General features: G+C 35.7%; 1 protein-coding gene across 5 annotated transcripts in view; it reads left to right on the top strand.

Moving 5' to 3' along the window:
* The first annotated feature begins 7,844 nt into the window (after positions 1-7,844).
* The window catches only part of LOC144963286 (ferric-chelate reductase 1-like), a 40,370-nt gene continuing 30,292 nt past the window's right edge, over positions 7,845-17,922 (top strand). Inside the window, exon 1 of one of the 5 annotated variants that reach the window (XM_078897170.1) lies at positions 7,845-8,009. The gene's annotated coding sequence lies outside the window, so the exon portion shown is untranslated. Of the gene's footprint in view, positions 8,010-8,074; positions 8,189-17,246; positions 17,448-17,922 lie in introns of those variants that run through there. The other 4 variants (XR_013643595.1, XM_078897173.1, XM_078897171.1 and 1 more) reach the window with 4 other exon arrangements.

Below are 17,922 nucleotides of genomic sequence, written 5' to 3'. Positions count from 1 at the left end.
CATACATACATACATATAATACTACATACAATACATAACAACATACCTACTACATTACATACATACATACATATCAAACCATACATACATACATACATACATACATACATACATACATACATACATACATAACATACATACATACATACATACATACATACATACATACATACATAATCATACATACATACATACATACATACATACATACATACATACATACATACATACATAATACATACAAACATACATACATACATATACATACACATATAGAAATATCATACATACACACATCTATACATAAAAACATACATATACATATTCATATATACATACATACATACATACATACATACATACATACATACATACATACATACATACATACATACATACATACATACATACATACATACATACCATACATACATACATACATACATACATACATACATACATACATACATACATACATACATACATACATACATACATACATACATACATACATACATACATGCATGCAGGGGCGGTTGCTGGCTGTTTATTTAAGGCGGCATTAATCGAAGAACAACATGACAACAACAAATAGACTGCCATATAAAATTTCTTCCTTTGAATATCAACTGTGATAACAGTCAATAATAGAAGGATAAAAAATCCAACCTCAATGCACTACTTATCTACTCCAAAGACAATAACATTACACGTTGAAACTGCTCTGTTTGTCTGGTTAATGGCTAATGGACTGGGATTCTTATTTATAGCATCATGGGGCTCTACTAGGTGAATGATTTGTGTAATATTCGTTCTGATGATTAAAATCCATTTGAGCAAAACGAATAGCAATAAAATCTAGATATTTATTGTAATTTTCTTCATCGTATGTTTTGATAACAACAAACCTGTTCTTCCAATGATAAAACTGATATGGTTTTGATTTCTCCCAAGTCAGGGACTAAAAAAACTAAATATGCCGTCCTGACCTAGTTATTTTAGCAGAAAAGAGTATCAGTTGTTTGTGGGGGGAGGTGGATAACCGAAGTTTTAAAACAGAAGAAAACAGTCTTTTATATAAAATACTTGGGCGGCCTGTTGACTTTTTGGCTCATGGTAGCCCCCATACCCAACCCTCAGTTTCATTGTCACACGTCATCTCGCATCGCGTGGGGCATGACGCACAACCTTCGTATAGATAGTTCGAAGATGACGTCACTCAGGCCTTTGTTATTGTTTTTGCCATCCGCGTTTGTGAGTTGTTCTCACTAAACTGTATCAACCAGACTATAAAAGTTCATGGTTACACAGAGTTTGTGTGTTGGTCCGTTATACTTCCGGATGGCAATGTTCTGAACTCCTTGGCCAAGCGCATTCTATCTATAGTATGTATCTATCACGGCTCGAGGAGAGATGCGCGAGTGTCAACGAAAAGCAGCATATGCAAAAACTGAGACGAAAAGCAGTATCTGCTAAATTTGAAAAATATAGGGCGGCACAAAACAACTTCGCTCAATAGACCGACCGCCAGTGGGTTTGGGATACTGTGTCAAACATTTGTCAGAATCTATTCAATGAAATTGTTTGAAATTTTCCAAATTTATTACCGAAATAATGTATTATGTCACCGCAGAGAGTTTTTTTTTTGATGAGGTATGTGAATTTTGAAATATAGATCTAATCCAAATTGTACATTTTTAACATAGATTTTGTCATAACTTTTCGCAACTTTGTTATGTTCTAATAAAAATCCCATATGCTAAAGCTGTAAAATCTCTCTATGATGACACAAACAGCTACAGTGTTGATAAGAGGGAAGGATATGAAGCTTATTCTTTCATTAGTTTTAGTGGAGCGTTTGCCACAAGATTGTAATATTTTTTTATACCAAACCCCCCACATCAGGTCGCAAAATGAGTATCAACACAGATTGATTTTGTACATTACAAACTTTGAAGAATGATCTTTGTTTAATTAATAAGAACATAAAGTCGTTTTGTAGAGAGTTTGTTTGAGTTTAAAAAATCAATATCTCTGCTGGGTAAGCCTGCCATTTTGGGAAAATACTGAAAGTGATTGGTAAGGAAGGAGTTAAGTCATAAGAAAAGGAAAAAAGTCACTTGGAGATAAAAACTTCGTCTTTCAAAGTGATAATGCCTTTGTGTAAGCATTCTCTATAGATAGTATGCGATTGGCTAAGAAGCTCATAACATTGCCATCCGGAAGTATAACGGACCAACACACAAAACTGTGTGTATCCATGAACGTTTATAGTCAGGTTAATACAGTTCAGTGAGCATTACTCATAAACGCGGATGGCACAAAAACAAAAAAAATAATAACAATGACCCGAGTGACGTCAACTTCGATCTATCTATAGATAGTATGCGTTGGCTAAGAAGTTCATAACATTGCCATCCGGAAGTATAACGACCAACACACAAACTATGTGTAATCATGAACGCTCATAGTCTGGATAATACCGTTTAGTGAGTATTACTCATACACGCGGATGGCAAAAAACAATAACAAAGACCAGAGTGACGTCAACTTCATTCTATCTATAGATAGAATGAAGTTTAAGTCACTCGGGTCTTTGTTATTGTTTGTTTGCCCCACTTTTGAACTGTTCGGACACCCACGATTCACCATAAACACGTTTCAGCCGTTTTTGAATATTTACGGATGGACATCTCCCCGCAGTAAACAACTCAGTCACAGCACGTTGTTTATTTAGGCTCTTTACTCACATTCTCTCACGGTACTCAGGTTTAAAACGAGTACCTGGCCGTTAACAGTGTTGCCTCTGTCCGAAAAAAAAATTGTATTATCGCCTAACAGGCTTCATGTCCCGCCCGTGTGGCGATGTGGTCTTGTGGTATGACACTCGCTTTCGGATCGGAAGGTCCTGGGTTTGAGCCTCGCTCGGAGCACAGTTGAGTCCTTGGAGAAGGGTCTTTACTCACATTCTCTCACCGTAATCAGCTGTAAAATGAGTACCTGGCCGTTAACAGCGATGTCTCTGTCCGAAAAAAATTGTAATTTCGCCTAACAGGCGTCATGTCCCGGTTTCTGTTCGCCAGGGAACCCCTGTAAAGCGGTTTTTAGCACATTTGGTGGATATTGCCCTATATAAAAGCTCTTTTTTAAATTACTTTTTTTTTTCAATGAAGGCTACGCTCTGACAGCACGCTCTGAAAAAACCACACCATAGATAACACAGGCTGACCTCCCATAGTGGGCAGAGAGGTACTTGCTGTGTCTTCTATACCCCTACAGCTGTTGTCCAATTGCTTTCTGTCTTTGTCTTGGAATGAGATTACTTAGTTTTGTCCTGATTATGACCGGAGGCCTTGGCTTGGAGGAAAACAGTCGAATGTAGTTATAGTTTTGGGAGATGATATTTTTTTTCCTTGTAAATCATCTCTCTGTTATTTATTATTATATTTGTTATTTTTGAATTTATAATGTAAGCATTTGGGTGTATTCCTCTTAGTAGAGGCCTCTGTTAGTATCTGGATGAGACTTTTACGTGATCTCAAACTAAGTACATTGATGGTGTGCTCTTGGAATCTACACCAATTCCTTATTTGTACCATTCCCCTTCGTCTTATCTTTTCTTGTGTGCTTTAATTGTAATTCTAGAACTTTTTACTTTTCCATTTTCTTCCTTTTTACTGGCGCTGATATGACCTCAATGTGTTGCAAGCGCCGTAAAACCCTTAAAAACATAAAAACAAAAAACAAATTATTATTTCTTACTAACATCTATCAATCAGACTACAGATAGTTCGAAGATGACGTCACTCAGGTCTTTGTTATTGTTTTTTTTCTATCCGCGTTTATGAGTAATGCTCACTGAACTGTATTAACCTGACTATAAACGTTCATGGATATACAGTTTTGTGTGTTGGTCCGTTATACTTCCGGATGGCAATGTTATGAGCTTCTTAGCCAAGCGCATACTATCTATAGATAGAACGAAAATGACGCCACTCAGGCCTTATTGTTTTTAGACATCCGTGTTTGTGAGTAATTCTCACTAAACTGTATTAACCAGGCTATAAAGGTTACACATAGTTTTGTGTGTCGGTCCGTTATACTTCCGAATAGCAATGTTGTGAGCTTTTAGCCAAGCGCACACGAGCACACTATCTATTTAGGTTTAAGGTCAGACATGGTTTGTGCGTTTATAGATAGTGTGAAGTTGACGTCACTCGGGTCTTTATTATTGTTTTTTGCCATCCGCGTTTATGAGTAATTCTCACTAAACTGTATTAATCTGACTATAAACGATCATGGTTACACACAGTTTTGTGTGTTGGTCCGTTATACTTCCGGATGGCAATGTTGTGAACTCCTTAGCCAAGCGCATACTATATATACGTTATATCCAGCTGGCGGATGTTGTGAGTATTTTACCTAAACCCATAGCATCGATAAACGGTAACACAAAGTTTCGCGTGTTCGGAGAACTTATCTGCTGGCCGGTAGAACAGGTGAGTATTTTACTTAAAACAAACTACACTTGTTATAATTTGGACTCTTTGGCATGTCTGATAATTAATTTGGCTTCGAAGGGGTCGGGAATAGGATTCAATAGTCGTAACGTCACTTCCTTCCTAATGACGCATGGTAACTTAGCAACACTGGCTCTAAACTATCGGAACAATGGCGGACGCCCATATGAAATATTTCTCCGGCAAGCATAAAAGCGTATCCAAAGGGGAAAAAACCCCATAAATTTGATCATGTTTTGACTTTTACATATTCTGGTCACAGGACATATGAAAAGTTCAAGCCAGCTTGAAGAATAAAAAGTAATGATTTTCTTTGTTTAGAACCAAGATGGCCGCCGTTGCCGGGCGGCGTGATATCGGACTACTTAAGGGGTCGGGAATAAAGAAGAAAACACCCCACGACATTGAGGCAATCAACCGTTTGAGTAAACAGCACTCATATTAATGTGGTTTAATAGCTCGTGATTGCCGTAAAAGTCTTCAACGGTCGTATAGTCACTTCCTTCCTAATGACGTATGGTAACTTAGTAACACTGGCTCTAAACTATCGGAACAATGGCGGACGCCCGTATGAAATATTTCTCCGGCGAGCTTAAACGCGTATCCAAAGAAAAAAAACCCAATCAATTTGATCATGTTTTGACTTTTACACATTCTGATCACAAGGCATATGAAAAGGGAATGAAAAGTTCTAGCCAGCATGAAGAATAAAAAGTAATGATTTTCTTTGTTTAGAACCAAGATGGCCGCCGTTGCCGGGCGCGTGACATCAGACTACTGAATCCTATTGCGGGGACACGTTATCGAGCAAAATGATATCAGTTACGTTATTGATGCTAAGAGTTTAGGTAAAATACTCACAACATCCGCCAGCCGGATAAAAAACGTATCTGCAACTCACAAAACTGTGTAACCTTAAAACGTTTTTATAGATAGTGTGCGCTTGGCTAATAAGCTCACAACATTGTCATCCGGAAGTATAACGGACCAACAAACACAACGATGTGTAACCATGTAATTTTATAGTCTAGTTAATACAGTTTAGTGAGAATTACTCATAAACGCGGATGGCAAAATAATAATAATACTAATAATAATAATAATAATAATAATAATAATAATAATAATAATATAATAATAATAATAATAATAATAATAATAATAATAATAATAATAATAATAATAATAATAATAATAATAATAATAATAATAATAATAATAATAATAATTGATACTTTATTCCTCAAAAAAAATGGAAATTCGTTTACAAACATGCATAAAAATGTATAAACACAAAGTTGAGAATCTATGGCGACAATGTATATATATATATATATATATATATATATATATATATATATATATGTGTGTGTGTGTGTGTGTGTGTGTGTGTGTGTGTGCAAATGCACAAAAATGTAAAAAATATACAACCAAGAACCAATATCGACACTTTATATATATTAATTTGATAAATTCAGATAGACCATACCTCTGGCCTCTTGTCCGAACTTGTATGTGTATAAATTAAAAAATACTATTTAATTTAAATCACAGTTGCGCGTTAAAAATTCGAACACCATGTGGCAAAAATGAATATAGGTGACGTGTTGTCTTTGTTTTTATAGATATCAGGCGACGGTTCCTCATGGATAACTTAATAATATATTTGCGAAGGGGGTGATGGCCATCCTTCATAACTTTCTCCATTTAACTTAGACAAAATCTCTTGAACAGTTCTTCAACATTGGAAATTGGTTGAGTATAACTCCTGACTTTATCAATTATCCGATCAATTTTCTTAATGTCGCAAATACTGGCATTTCCACACCATGATGTAATACAAAAAGTAATAACGGTCTCCAAAATGGATCTATAAAAAAGGTTGGATTACGTTTTGTTTATGTCAATTTCTGAGATTTTTCGAATAAAATACATTCTTTTGTTCAATTTAGAGATAACAGCATTGGTTTGTAAATGCCACTGCAATTTATAACAAAGACCCGAGTGACGTAAACTTCGCTCTATCTATGGTTTGACTGACAGAATTTAGTGAGAACTAAACATTAAAATTACTGTCTAAAAACAATTAAAAAAAGAGTGTTTGACGTAAACTTCGTCCCATCTAAAACTTTCGTGTGACACCTATTCGAGAATTTATCGGGGCTTTTTAAAATCTTTTCTTATTGATATAAAAAGGAACGGCCTCTTTTAATTGTTTTTTGCTCAAAAAAAAAAAAAAAAATTCTTGCCAGATCACACAAAAGTCAACAATGGTGTAGTGTTTATATGACAGATATGGTTGAAACTGTCACGTTTACCAGATGTAACTGCAAAGAGAAAAAGTCATTAATGTGTTGGAATTTGGCGTTCTGGTATGTTGTATTTGTCGAAGTGATACCAGCGATGGCGGTAGAAGGGAAGATGAGCAGCTAGGAGTGGGATTTTTATTTCTCTTTAGAGTACATCTAAAACATCTAAAACTTGTACATACTTAGGTCGACGACCATTTTTGTTCATTGCTTAAAAAACAAAAACAAACAAAACACACACACACACACACGATCTCATACACACACACACACACTTATATATTATATATATATATATATATATATATATATATAATATAGTATTAATATATAGTAATATATATATATATACTAAATATATTATATATATATATACATACACACAAACACACACACACATACACACACACAATATATATATATATATATATATATATATATATATGATTCAAACTCCTTAAATAGCAAGTACTCTATACAGTCATTCACGCCAATTTCCCACGTTTATTATATATATATATATATATATATATATATATATATATATATATATATATATATACGCGTAGATAGATATAACTCATACAAGAATGTAATATTTTCATCAACAAATCAAGTAAGTAAAATCAATAATAAAGCAAGGCAAATAACAACAGCACTTTTAAAATCAATAAGATCACGAACAAAAGACCTTATACAATAGAGTTTGAACACACTTGATAAGCGTCTTTGACACTAAGGAATTCAGTTAAACGCTTTGTCGGTCACGATTTCAAACATGAAATATTAATTCTTTTATTGCAAGTAGATATACATTATTGTTTTCAACAACAATTTCTTACAGTGCATGGCAAAATAAACATTTATTTGTTCTTTTTAATAGAAAGAGAAAGGGCATCGATGCGACTCTGGGTTTATTGAAATGTTTATCTATATGAAAACAGTTATTAAGATTAATCATTGGAGACAATGTTGATCAGGTTTGGGTTAAGTCGAACCACGCCTGGAACGGGTTAGTGATAACTTGAGCTATGATATAATCAATAATATGTTTTACTTAAATATTGGTATATCATTTTGTCAAATGATCGGATATAGAATTATGTTAGACAGTTCTTGTGAAGCGTTTCATTCGTTTTCTTCAATTCTAAAGGAAAAATAAAGACTTGTTGTTTTATGTGTAAGTAGACATTAATAATAGAGATAAATTATGTACATATTAAAGGGACAAATTATTGAGTAGGCACTGGTGTATGATGAAGATCTGGAGAGGTGTGTCAGACCGTTACCGGAGCCATCGTTAACTTATAACCTCACACTAAAACCCTCTAGGACTTACCGTTTGACGTCATTTTAAAGGTTTGTACAGCGTCTAATGAGTTGTCGTTAGTAGGGCTCGAGGGAACAAGTGATTCCATTGGTTGAACGATTTGTTTTCTTTTGGGACCAAAGACTTGTCTTTTGACGTCATTTTTTGGTTAGTGTCAGTTTACAATGGCGACGGCCAGAGGAAGCAGAGTGAAAGATGCAATATTAAAAACATCCCAAATAAAATAATCCAAAATATGCAGGTGATTTTATTTTATTTTTTTTTGGGGGGGGGGGGGGGGAGGTTGTTCTTGTATTTTTCTTCCTAATTTGTCTGTCACTATTTCATACACACTTTTTCAGATCTTTAATTATGAAATGCGTTTCTCTTTTTCTTACTTGGCGAGGGGCGCTGTAGTCTTGATGAAAACTTTTTTTTTTTAAATCACTATCTAGGAGCTCGTGATCCGATCAGATTATGTAAAGACTAAATTTTATGCCAGAGGTGAAGGTCAGTTCAATTTCGTGTGCAGCGCCACTCCAAATTCCACTAACACCCCCCCCCCCCTAAACAAATAACAAAAAAAAATTTTAAAAAAATTTTTAATACAAAACAAAAACAAGAACAAAAAAGAAAAAAAATACAAATCAAAAAAACAAAAAACAAAAACAAAAAAAAAACAAACAAAAAAAAAAACAAAACTCAAACTTACAGCAAGAGAAAACATGCAAGGAATTTTAATCAATTTTTATTTCTGTTTTCTTTGTTGACTAAAAAGCGATATCCTGAAAGTACGAGTAATTAAACTATTACTTTTTGTTCATCTGCAGGTCTATTAATAACAGAACGCAATTAGAATAATTATGGGCGTGTTTTGTTTGTGTGTTTGTTTCTTCTTATCGTATCGTATCGTTTAAGAGCTAATAGGTTCTAAAAATCTTTAAATGCTCTATGTAACTTTTATGCAAAGATACAATTTATCATTTATATAATTAGTATTCAATGTCAATTATTTGATGATATTGAGAATTAAATACCTAATACATAAATAAGTGTCAAATTCAATATTATATATCTTTGTTTGCTTGCTTGTTTTTAAATCTATTCCGGCCTTTTCGACATGTTAGGTCCTATCATCCTCACTTTTGCATATTTTAATCTTATTATAAAGAAGTAGAACATTATTTTGAGTTGTTCGAGTTTCCATGAGACCATTCATCTTAACAGCGCGACTACCACATTATCTCATTTGTCTGTAGTGTTTCATTCATTATGTTTTGTTGATAAAAAAATTTCGGTGAAATCCGAAACGTCCATTTTATCTGTTTTTGTATATTAAATTGAAGCTTACATTCAATTTCACATTGCTATTTATTTCGTGAGATCATAGGAATTTAAGTTTTTAGTTGTCGATTTACGTTCATTTTGTAAACGCCTGAGGTATTTGGGAGTATTTTCATTGCAACAATAAGCCCATATCAATTTGGGTGATCAGACGTGTAAATGTATATGGTTTGGTAAATACGTATGTGAAAACTGGAAAACTGCAGGACCATGATTTTAGTTGGAATATTATTTTATTCGAAGTTCATTTCACGTAAGTGACATTTCCTCACTTTAATGATATAAAACATAAAATGGAAAAACACGTATTTTTTTTAAAATGAGCTTTTATATAGCGTAATATCCACTAAACGTGCTCACAGCGCTTTACAAGAGGTTCTGTCCAACAGCAACATTTAACATTTAGGACAGACATGACGCCTGCTAGGTGATAATACATTTTTTTCCGACAAAGACAACGCTGTTAACGACCAGGTACTAATTTTACACCTGAATACGGTGAGAGAATGTGAGTAAAGAGCCTTTTTCAAGGACTCAATAATGCGCCGAGCAAAACTCAAACCGAGAACCTTCCGATCCGAAAGCGAGTGTGATACCACAAGACCACATAGCCGCACAATACGCTTCAACAGTCGTAACGTCACTTCCCTCGTAATGACGCATGGTAACTTAGTAACTGGCTCTAAACTATCGGAACAATAGCGGACGCCCTTATGAAATATTTCTCCGACGAGCATAAAAGCGTATCCAGAGGAAAAAACCCATTAAAAATCTGATCATGTTTTGACTTTTACACATTCTGATCACAAGACGTATGAAAAGTTCTAGCCAGCATGAAGAATAAGAAGTAACGATTTTCTTTGTTTAGAACCACGATGGCCGCCGTTGCTGGGCGATGTGACATCAGGCTATTGAATGCAATTGAAAAATTGACCAGAAACCTCGTCCTTCGAATATCAATCGATTTAACTGACCCTCGTCTTATTTTTAAAGTAGTCCTTCAGAGTCATTCGACACATGGAGTCGGAGTTTATCCCGGTTTCTATAGCGTGAAACGGACAATAGCAATCGCTTGCTATCCTTTGGATAAGACGCTAGTCGCTCGCAAAGTACTTTCCTCCAAATTTAACAGACTCAGCTACCCATTCACTTTTAGGTGGACAGGGGGGGGGGTCAATAAAATATTTAAAATCTCGACTGCACCCGGGATCGATCACGGTCCCTTTGCGTGTGAAACGAGTGCTCTACCTAGTGAGCTGTCGGGACCCTCATCTTGGCAAAAACATATAATTTATTTAAATCGGTCAATATTTGGACGGGTTTTCTTGCTAAAATTTGAAAATACGTGTTTTTCCAAAGTACGGGTGTTAACAACATAAACCTTTCCTTCCCATCCATGGGAGGAAAATCTTCACATTCTTACGATGCAACTAACAGTTTTCTCATTCTGATATCCTTTGTACATCACAAATTATACAGAAAATATTTTGTTATAGCGAAAAAAATTAGACACTGGACAATTATATTATGTATGGAATGTACTTGTTCCTTTTCTGTTTGAGTAGAAAATTATTTTTTTTGGTGTTAGGTGGGTGTGAAGTTTCAGTGAAAATTCTGAAAATGGCTTGTAAAGAAAGAGTTAATCGTGTGTTTTCGTCGTAATAATATATAGACGCATCATGTGAGTTGATTTTGAAACTAAACCTGTGTACAGAATATACGATTCTTTCATTTCTTTGTATTTATTAAACGAGTTATTTTTATCATGCCCAATAACACTCCGAGCTTGCGAGTATGTGTTATTGCACGATAAAAATATAACGAGTTTAATTATATACAACGAAATGTAAGAATACGTTTATTCTATCCCTCCATGTAAGATTTATTAGATATTTCGTGACCAATTGTATTATAGTAGTACTTCTATTCCCCATAATTTGTAATTCTTCTCCATCTGCTTGAATGACAATTTGACCCAAAAAAAGAAAAACTTTGGAGTTGTATTCTTATCTTATCTTATCTTATCTTATCTTATCTTACTAAAGGCTTAATAGGAATTATCCTTTAAATGTCTTATACAATAGTCAAGGACAGTATCGTTGTCCTTGACAGTAGTTTATAATTACAAGATTTCTTATAGCTTGCATTGTTTCATTCACAGACAGTTTTACACACCTTTGAATGTCAGGAACAATGTATCAATACAGCAATGTAAAATCGAAAAATATTATTCATGCATGTAGAGCTAGACATGCGCACCAAAATATTATTAAAGAAATAAATAAATAATTAAGTGTGATTTTGTCAGCGGAGCAATACAATAAACATGATAAACATGTTTACAATCACCAAAACATAATTAAAGAAAGAAAATAATAAAGTGTGATTTTGTCAACGAAGCAATACAATAAACACATATTTTACAATCACCAAAATATTATTAAAGAAAGAAAATAATAAAGTGTGATTTTGTCAGCGAAGCAATACAATAAACATGTTTACAATCACCAAAATATTATTAAAGAAAGAAAATAATAAAGCGTGATTTTGTCAGCGAAGCAATACAATAAACATGTTTACAATCACCAAAATATTATTAAAGAAAGAAAATAATAAAGTGTGATTTTGTCAACGAAGCAATACAATAAACATGTTTACAATCACCAAAATATTATTAAAGAAAGAAAATAATAAAGTGTGATTTTGTCAGCGGAGCAATACAATAAACATGTTTACAATCACCGATAGCTTTAAACTTTTTAGCAAATTATTATATCGTTATAATCCATAGAATGGCTGTGAAAATAAAGACAAGGGAATGGGCCATGCCGACGTGCTATTTGCAGGTTGGATAACCCAAAGTGTTATGGGCTCATTGTTGTAATGGAAGCTCTCTCAAACCAACGAACAATATTATTGTCCATTTCATCAATGTTAAATCAAACCCATATTTGCGTTTGCTTATCGGGCCTGCTAATATTATGTGCACGCGGAGGCATGAGATCCTTGTCAATAGAACAGAATGTGAGAAAATAGTTATCTAATCACTAAAAGCAACGTGTAAGGAGAAGATAAAAATAGTCCTTCATAAGTATTAGGCCCATGGAAAAGGAGTGTATCCAGTTCTTATAGCGTGAAACAATAGCAATTGCTTGCTTGGACAGGATGCTAATCCATTGCAAAGTACTTTCCAACAGATCAAATGGAACCAGCCACCCGATCACTCCTGAGTGCACAGGTAGGAAGGTGGGAGGGGGGGGGGGAGTGCGGAAAAAAATCTTGCCTTCAAACAGGATCGATCCTCGTCCCTTTGCATCTTAAACGAGTGCACTACCAACTGAGCTACCGGAAGCCCCCCCCCCCCTCCCCCTCTCCCTCCCCACCACCCCGCCTTCCCACCTCACCACCGTAACGAGCATAACTCTATCAATATTAACTGTGTTTGAAAAACGCTAAGCAAACCTCCGGGTCACTGATGCATAATTTATGATCGGTGAGCAATAATGGCTTCTTGAAGGTTTAAATATTTAAAAAATAATTTAAAAATAAAATTCCCTTTATTCATCCCATTGGGGGAAATTTGTCTTTAGGGTCTATTCCAAGGGAAGACTGGAATAACCTAGGCGTCAGCCGCAGTGCAGCGCGCAAACTGAGCTAGGGCGAGGTGAATTGCTCAAGGCTACACAGCGCAGCAGGTGATGGAACTCGGTACCTTTCGAGTACGGAGAAAGACCGTACCGCTGAACCCCGCAGCCCCTCAAATATATTAAATCATTCACGTTAACCTCGTACATTTCTGTCCTTCCATTTTAAAGCTTGAAAAGAAATTGTGTTTGGACTCTCAATAGATAGTATGCGCTTGGCTAAGAAGCTCACAACATTGCCATCCGAAAGTATTATAACGGACCAACACACAAAACTGTGTGTAACCTTGAACGTTTATTGTCTAGTTAATACAGTTTAGTGAGAATTACTCATAAACGCGGATAACAAAAAAAAAAAAAAAACATAACAAAGACCCGAGTGACGTCAACTTCATTCTATCTATAAACGTTCAAGGTTACACATAGTTTTGTGTGTTGGTCCGTTATACTTCCGGATGGCAATGTTGTGAGCTTCTTAGCGAAGCGCATACTATCTATAGCAGGGGCGGTTGCTGACTGTTTATTTAAGGCGGCATGGATCGAAAACATTCTCTCACCGTATCAGGTGTAAAATGAGTACCTGACCGGAAACAGTGTTGGAGGAACATGTTATCTCGCCCAAAAAGACATTATGTCTCATCTTCATGTTGCTATTGGTTAGGATCCCTTTTCAAGTGTCTTGAGCTCACTCAGTGGATATTGCGCAATATCAATGTTCTAGTGGGTTTAAGTTTTAGAATGTTTGTATATTCTGTGTAAAAGGGGGGGGGGGGAATGTGTGGTTTGAATTTTAAAGATATGCACTCACGTAAATGGCATTTACGACGGGCATATGTAAAAGAGGTCCATTTGTCGACCTTCCTTGTATATCACCCGATCACTGAATTCTATGGATCCTTTCATAGTTGTATTGGTATTGCACGTCTGTGCATTGAGATTTGTGAATATCATTTTTTAAAAAGAACAACATGACAACAACAAATAGACTGCCATATAAAATTTCTTCCTTTGAATATCAACTGTGATAACAGTCAATAATAGAAGGATAGAAAATCCACCATCAATGCACTACTTTTCTACTCCAAAGACAATAACTTTACAATTACAAGTTGAACTGGTCTGTTGTTTGTCGGGTTAATGGACTGGGATTTTTATTTATAGCATCATGGGACTCTACTCGGGGAATGATTTGTGAAATATTCGTATTGATGATTAAAATCCATTTGAGCAAAACGAATAGCAATAAAATCTATGTTTATTGTAATTTTCTTCATCCGTATGTTTTGATTATAACAAACCTGTTCTTCCAATGTTAAAACTGATATGGTTTTGATTTCTCCCAAGTCAGGCCTCGAGGTGTGCAAAACTAAATATACCGGCCTGAACTAGTTATTTTAGCAGTAAAGAGTATCAGTTGTTTGTGGGGGGAGGTGGGTAACCGTAGTTTTAAAACAGAAGAAACTAGTCTTCTATATTAAATACGGCCTGTTGACTTTTTGGCTCATTGTCGCACGTCATCTCGCATGGAGTGAGGCAACAGGAAAAAGAGAGCCGTCTGTGATGATGCACAACCTTCGTATAGATAGTTCGAAGATGACGTCACTCAGGCCTTTGTTATTGTTTTTGCCATCCGCGTTTGTGAGTTGTTCTCACTAAACTGTATCAACCAGACTATAAAAGTTCATGGTTACACAGAGTTTGTGTGTTGGTCCGTTATACTTTCGGGTGGCAATGTTGTGAACTCCTTGGCCAAGCGCATTCTATCTATAGTATGTATCTATCACGGCTCGAGGAGAGATGCGCGAGTGTTAACGAAAAGCAGCATATGCAAAAACTGAGACAAAAAGCAGTATCTGCTAATTAATTTGAAAAATATAGGGCGGCACCAAAACAACTTCGCTCAATAGATAGTATGCAGATGACGTCACTCAGGCCTTTGTTATTGTTTTTGCCATCCGCGTTTGTGAGTTGTTCTCACTAAACTGTATTAACCAGACTATAAAAGTTCATGGTTACACAGAGTTTGTGTGTTGGTCCGTTATACTTCCGGATGACAATGTTGTGAACTCCTTGGCCAAGCGCATTCTATCAATAGACCGACCGCCAGTGATCTATAGATGGAACGAAATTGACATTCTTCAGCTCTTTGTTATTGTTTTTATCCAGCCATTTTAATGAAAAGTTCTTACTAAATATATCAACCAGACTACGAACGTTCAATGTTTACACACATCATTTGTGTTTTGGTACGTTTTATCAGGATGGCGGATGCTGTGAATATTTTACCAAAACGCATAGCATCAATTCGTGACTTATATTTCCAGACCCTGAAAAAAAACCCAAAACAACACGTTCATTCAATTTTGGTCAGAAAACTCATCCTTCAAATATTATCGATCGATTAAAGAGACCCTCATCTTGTCAAAAACTCTCTAACCTGGGACTTCACGGAAGATTAGGAGTGATACAGATATTTTTTAAAAGTTAAAGATCTGAACAAGTGTGTATGGGAGCCTCTGTGGTGTAATGGTAGCACGTCTGACCGATAAACAGAAGGTCTGAGGTTCGATCCTCAGTCGAGGTGACTGATTTTTTGGGATGGGTTTCTTTTTCTTATATTTTTCTTTCTTGCTTTGTCGGGCACCTTTCATAGACATTTGTTCAGATCTTTATCTTATACCGGTGCCTGCTCCCTAGTTTTTTAATTTGATATGAGGAAAAAAGTTACTTTCACGTTTAAGCGATTTAAGAATATGAAATATTGTTTTTCCTGTGCACAAAAAGTTATATTCTTTCGCTTTTGGGTCGGAAGGTCCTGGGTTGGAGCCTCGCGCTCAGCGCCCAGTTGAGTCCTTGGAAAAGGTTCTTATTCACATTCTCTCACCGTACTCAGGTGTAAAATGAGTACCTGGCGGCCGTAAACAGCGTTGGCTTTGTCCGAAAAATTGTAATATCGCCTAACAGGCGTCATGTCCCGTCCTACATGTTAAATGTTGCTGTTGACCTGGGACTCCTTGTAAAGCGCTTTGAGCACATTTAGTGGATATTGCTCTATATAAAGCTTAATTATTAATTATTAATTATTAATTCATTTAATCGTTAGCATCCAAATCACCAAGACCTTATATACCGCATTAGTCCGTGGATCACATAATATTCTGATAGTTTAAGATGACTCCCCAATATACAGGAGAGGAAGTTGCATAATCTGATGGGAAAATATTGGGATGTCATTTCTTCGTCATTAAAATACACAGGGGTCTCGATAGATCAGTTGGTAGAGCACGCAAAGAGATCAAGATCGAGCCCGGGTGAAGTCGAGATTTTTTTCAAACCCCTCTGTCCATCCAGCAGTGATTAGATAGTTGGGTCTGTGTTAGATCTGTCGGAAAGTACTGTGTGATAGACTAGTGTCCTTTCAATCTATAGAAACAGGGATGGAACTCTGCTTTATGGGCCTCATGGCTCAGGACGACTATCTTTTTTTTTTTTTAAATACACTGTATCGATGATGTCTGTTTACAGAGATATTGATGGAATGTTTCAGTTTTTATAACAAAAAAAATAATGTAACAACATTACTGGATAATCTGAATCAACGCTAACTTGGCTTAAACAAAGGCCATACATGTCTTTCTAGCCATTGCTCCTCATCACCATTCCGGTAATTGACCACGCTGATTGTTGCTTGACATCATAAAAGTTGACACACAGCTTAGAAATGTCTATATCGAAATCACAACTGCAAAGAAAATGTCAATTTGTTTGGATTTAAAAAAAAATAGTTTTCAAATATATTTGTTGTAGATGGGAGGGGGTGCTGTTAGCTGGTTTTTAAAATATCATTTTTCCCCCTCTTTTTTTTTTTTTTAGGGAGTTGGGGGGGGGGGGTGTACGTTTTTATTTTAATGTTCGCATCGCCGTTACTCTGCCTGATGACACCCATGGGAACAAACGCACAATAAGTCGAACCCCTTAAGAAAGATTTACGAAGCAAACTTCTGATATCAGTCATGATCCAGTCACCAAAATGGATTGACCTGTAAATTATCACAGGAGGCCAATAAGTGGCAACAATAAACTTGTAACCAAGTTTAAATATCATAAAGTCTCTCACAGCACCTAGATAATCATTATCGTCGTACAAACCCTGCAGGAAGCAAGATTTGTAGATAGATTCACGTTGGAAATAGTTTTGGTGAATTCTATGTGTACATGTTAGCAGTAGTAGGTCTGATCACCCTAACGAATAGGATTCAATAGTCTGATGTCACGTCCGCCCAGCAGCAACCAGCAGCTTGGTTCTAAACAAAGAAAATCGGTACTTTTTATTCTTCATGCTGGCTAGAACTTTTTCTCTTATCATGTGATCAGAATGTATAAAAGTCAAAATATGATCAGAAGGGCGGTGATGGAGATAATAGCGTCCGCCATTGTTCCGATAGTTTAGAACCAGTTACTATGGGTCATTACGAGGAAAGTGACGTCACGACTGTTGAACCCTATTTTGGACTTGATTTTACATTGTTGTAATGGACAATATTTTGCGTTGGTTTGAGAGTATTCCTATTACAACAATGAGGCCATAGTGATTTACGTTATCAGTTTTTATATTCACTGGATTTGTATGCTTCGTCTTCAAAAATAAAATCAATAGAAAGTTAACGATTAGGTTCTCAACCTACAATGATCGACGAACGACCAGGAAGAAAACGAAGATTTGTCCTCAGAGTCTTAGGACAGATGTTCGTTTTCTTCCTCGTCGTTCGTCGATCGTTGACGGGTGGGAATGTAAT

The sequence above is a fragment of the Berghia stephanieae genome, chromosome 1, assembly GCF_034508935.2.
Source record: "Berghia stephanieae isolate SIO BIC M18660-M18661 chromosome 1, UCSD_Bste_1.3, whole genome shotgun sequence".
Lineage (NCBI taxonomy): Eukaryota > Metazoa > Mollusca > Gastropoda > Nudibranchia > Aeolidiidae > Berghia > Berghia stephanieae.
The sequence above is the reverse complement of the archived record's forward strand: the minus strand, read 5'-3'. Positions and strand labels throughout refer to the sequence as shown.